Raw genomic sequence first — 5,551 nt, 5'->3', positions numbered from 1 at the left:
ATTGTTGTCAACTTGCTGGATTCTTCATCTAGCCGTATATGCCAAAAAGCCTCTTGAACATCCAGTTTGCTAAATATCTTGGCATGTTTTAGACTTGGCAGTATATCCTCCAAAATTGGTAATGTGTAATATTCCCTTTTAAGAGCTTTGTTGAGTGGCTGAGGATCTATACATATTCTTAACTTTCCATTTGTTTTCTGAACTACTGCCATTTGACTAACCCAGTCAGTTGGTTCAGTCTCCGGAATCAAAACTCCTCTTTTCACAAGAGAGTGTAACTCTTTTTGAACCTTTGATTTTAATGCAATTGGTAAACGTCGGCACGGTAATATTCTTGCTGGTAATGCAGAATCTACATTAAGTTTAACCTCTCCAAGGTCACCAAGGTTGCTCATCTCATGGTCAATGTCAATTTTTGATACAAATGCTTTACCATTGACAAACACGAATCCCATCTCTTGACATGTCTTTGACCCAAGTAAACACATTAGGTCATTTGAAACCACAATGATGGTTACACTTCTAATTTCATCATTTTTGGGGTTCTTCACATTCAATGTCGTCTCGCCAATGGGCGAAAGCTTGGATTTATTCCACATGGCGAGTTTCACAGACGTTGGTCGCACTTGATCCTTTTTGACATACCTTTGACATATTGCATTCACGTCAGCACCCGTATCCAAATGAAATCTAACCTCGGTATCGTTTACTATTAGTAATGCAGTTAATCTATTAGAATTTTTCATTTCAACCGGTGCCATCCATATGTAATGATCGTAGCCTTCATCTGCTTCTTCGTTCTTCTCTTTAACAATTTTAACTGTTTTCTTACACACAGCCTTGAAATGGTTTCTTCCTTTACATGCTTCACAGACTTTTCCCCATGCTGGGCATTTTAATTTTTCAAATTCATGCTTATACCCACAAAATCGACACTTCACGGCATACCTGTCCATATTTTTTGAGTCCGGAAAATCCTTATTAAAGGAACTATCAGTAGCTTTGGTTCTCCAATTGTTCACCTTATTAACATTCTCAGAGCCAACTTCGCACATCTCTTTAGCACAATTAACGGTTGCTTCATAAGCCAAACATATCTCGACAGCTTTTTCTAAATTTAAGTTTCTTTCTCGAAGTAACAGCTCCTGTAGTTTCCCTGTCACTGAAAACACAATTTTATCCCTTATCATTCGCTCTTTTTCTTGAAAATTACATTTATCGGCCTGAACCTTGAGTTCTATCAAAAATGAATTAAATGGCTGTTTGTATGAAATTTTCCAAAACCTGAAGGACTGTAACACTTCACTGGTACGAGGACAACAATACTCTTCTAATTTCCTAATTACATCATCAGGATTATCTTTCTGCTCCTCTGTTTCAAAATTAAACTGGTCAAATATTTCTACCATTTGTGGTCCTGCGCAATGGAGTATAATTGCAACCTTTGTTTTCTTGGGTTTAGAACTAGCTCCGCTTGCTGTCATGTAGATGTCCACTTGTCTCCTCCATTTTTTGAAAGTATCAGCAAGATTATCATCCAAAGGGTCTAATGGTGGAGGCAAACGAAACACAGATTCAGCCATTTTCTTCAGGAAAACACGATTTGTATCAATAGGCTTCTCTTTTTTTTTTCTTTTGGATTCTTTAAATAACCGCTGCCACCATGTTGATTTTCTTTGGTAGAAATATAAAACTCCAAAACTGCGTGCTGTGCTTTATTCCTATTCCTTCAGAATCTTTATATACACTGACCAACTTATTTACAGTTTTATAGTTATAGTAAACAACAGATAAATATCATATGAGTAATGTTACAATGGATTGGATATTTACAGTAAAGTAGTTAAGTTGTTTTCAGGTAACAGTATGTACACAAACAACTAAACAAGTAGTTATCATAAACATTCAGATAACAGTATGTACACAGACAACTAAACAAGTAGTTAATATAAACAGTTACTGCGTGCGCCGCATTGATGAAAATGTAGAAAAGGCATTCTTCTTCATTTATGTGCGCAGTTCTTGCTACACGGGGATTACATTACATTTGCATCCAGATCTCCTAGCACAATCACACTTTCAAGTTATCTGAACCCAGCTAGGAACTGATTCACACTCTTAAAACAGAACCTCTTTCACTTTCAATTTTTTCATATTCTTGAACACATACTATCTCAAAGATTACTCCTGTGTGACTATGTATTTTTTTACTCGGTTTTACTGAATAGTTATCACCATTTCTTTTACTACCAACGTTCTCCGAAAACCCGACGAAGAATCAGAGTAAACTCGGCTCATAGCAAACGTCTGTTGACAAAGACCTCTATGGAGTCCATAAAAACTTTAATCTAAGACCTGGAAAGAAAAACAAAATCATCCAACTTCGAGTTAGGAAAACAATTGTATGAATAGCTGGCGAAGGAAGTGGTGCGATAAAACTGATAAAAGTTGCCAACAAAAACTTTCGATCAAAGTCAGCAAAAGAAAGATTTTAAGAAAATCAAAATCGTTTTTGGAACATTTGTTCCAATTCAAGGTCCCTCTCAATGCCACCATCCTGCTTTTTCGGCTTCCTTGGCTCTGCACCGTAGAAGTTGCGGAGGAATGAGAAATGAAATTCCGTATCAGTTCAGCGCGACAAAACATCTTGGCAAACTCAATTAGAAATTAGGACGCCCCTCCAACACGTCGTCTGAAGTTCATATCAAGGGTTAAAAAGGAATGATTGTCTTCGCAAACGTTCATCAATGTAGGAGTTTTGTATTCATAAATACATTCTTAAGTTTTAAGCATGAATCACCCGTAGTAATATCTACTTAGAATATCCCAGAATGCACCAACTGATAGTAGGGATTCATATTTTGTAAGTTGAAGAAGAACTATGCGCTAGACTCCAATTCTCCAATTCAATTAGTTTATTCGCTTGCCAATTTAATTTCACGCACGAGCGTTTTGTCCTGTGTTTGCTGGCCTTGGTGTTAAGAGTTAATACCCCCTGTGATGATTTGCCCAATAACAAATTTCCAACACTGTAATAATAATAATAATAGCAATGGATATTGTCAGTGAAACGGTTCAAACAACCCGACATTCTCATGTTTATTAATACTTAATCTCGCTGGTTAGTTTCATTGTTATACCATGATGAAATACTCTGATTCACGGAAACATTTTTACGAAAAAAAGTAATTAAACACTCGGTGGTTTTGCTAAACCATTTTTTGATGTGTAATACATCATAACTGATGGTGTCTTGAAACTATCGTTACAATAACATGGACGTACAATCTTCTTTTATTTTCTATTCTGAGCCTTCATCTTCGGAACTGTCCTGTATTTGAAATTATTGAATTATTAATACCTTTAGCAATAGTAATAGAATCTTACATTAACAATGATGTAGCCATACGTTAAAGGCCTCTCTCTCTCTCTCTCTCTCTCTCTCTCTCTCTCTCTCTCTCTCTCTCTCTCTCTCTCTCTCTCTCTCTCTCCAATAAGAGATGAAGTGGAACTAATCGTGTGGCCATCACGCCTTCCTTTCTCGGAGTCATCATAAATTATCCGAAGGTAATTTAGAGCGGCAGCCAATCGTGTTCTTATTAGCTGATCCCTTTAATGGCGTCCATTGGGAAATTTTACGCTGCATTTATGCATAAATTTGGCATTCAAAAAGAATTGAAAACACGAAACGGGTAGAAAAATACCAATACTTAATATTTCTTGTTTAGAATTTAATTTTTATTCCACTTTAAGAAAATTCCTAAATATTTTTCACAAAAGTCCTAGTAAAATGTACACCCATATACGAGAGTACATCTGAACTCAGATGTAATAATAAAGAAATATGACGAATATAGGGATGGTGAGGGTATGTACGTATAAATATTATAATGCATGCACTCACGTATCTAAATAAATTTTTCAAAAAGTAAAAAGAAGAGACAGACCAGTAAATAGCGCACAAAAATCAATCTAGAAATTCTCTTGACTTACTTTTTTATGGGATGAAAGAATGTATGTATTTTGTGTCTTTTATCCTAAATTATTTAACACAAGGCTACTTTAGGCATCCCTTGAGGCTTACACAATGAACTTGAAATCAGGAAGATGAAAGCTATCAATTAATCAAAGAAAATATTACACAAAATTAAACCATGCTAGGTACTGACATGCAAGAGGAAGCAAAGGCGAGGATCTGCTTGAGCAATATTTCCATGTATTACAGGTTGTTGAAGAAGGTTTTGTGTAATAAAGAAGGCAGTGAACACAAACCAGGGAGGAATGAAGCTAAAGCTTAGTTGGAAGAAACTTTATAAAAAAATATAGATAAATTATATAATATAAATAAATATATATATCTCTCTTGTCTCTAAATCCCTTCCGGTATTCTCCGGGTTGGGTCCTGCATCTGATGTCACCATTCTCTCCAGAGGTCCCTATCCAATGCCATCTGTGCCAGTCGCTGAAATGTCTCGACTCTATTTGCTTTCTTGAAGGTTTTCACCCATGAATCTCTGGGTCGTCATCTCGGTCTGTTTCCGGCCACTCGTCCATGCAGCACTATCTTTCGCCATCTGTCCTATTCCATCGTCTGTACATGCCCAAACCATCTCCTCTGAATATCCTCATCTCTAATCAGAATTGTGTCCTGGGGGAGAGACAAGTCCTACCAGGCGTGTCCTTTAGGTGGTGGATAAAGGAAACCCTTGTAGTACAACTTATTGCAATGGCTATTCCGAATAATAGTAATAAGGAGTCGTGGACCAAACTAGTAGCAGAGGAGTGGCTAGCCGGCTACCTTATTAGCCAAGACACCTGCATGAAAATAAAGATAGATAGATAGATAGATTGATAGATAAATATATATATATCCCTTTCTGAATAAGGATAGCTTAACCTGGTGAAAGTATTTGTGTATCGCCATGATCAGCAAAGCTGTACTTGTCAGGGGCACCCATACTAGGTTGGTTTTCTGTAAGCGATTAGACTAAAACCTCACTCCATCACCAATCCACAGAGGCCAGCATAATGGTGAAAATTACCAACCCCACATATGACTAAAATAAAATCCGAGGCTTTTGTCCTGCAGTGGAATAGAAAGGTTGCATTAGTTGTTTTATATATTTATATATATATGCATATGTATATTTATACTGTGTATATATACACATATATTCATACTGTGTGTGTATATATATATATATATATATATATATATATATATATATATATATGTATATATAAACAGTGTATATATATACATATATATATATATCTATATATATATATATATATATATATATATACATATAGATCTATATATATACATATATATACATCGATATATATATATATATATATATATATATATATATATATACAGTGTATATATATACATGTATATATATATCTATATATATATATATATATATCTATACATATATATCTATATATACATATATATATATATATATATATATATATATATATATAAATATATATATATATGTATATCTATGAATATATATATATAGGTATATATATATAAATA

The sequence above is a fragment of the Palaemon carinicauda genome, chromosome 9, assembly GCF_036898095.1.
Source record: "Palaemon carinicauda isolate YSFRI2023 chromosome 9, ASM3689809v2, whole genome shotgun sequence".
NCBI classification, from domain to species: domain Eukaryota; kingdom Metazoa; phylum Arthropoda; class Malacostraca; order Decapoda; family Palaemonidae; genus Palaemon; species Palaemon carinicauda.
The sequence above is the reverse complement of the archived record's forward strand: the minus strand, read 5'-3'. Positions refer to the sequence as shown.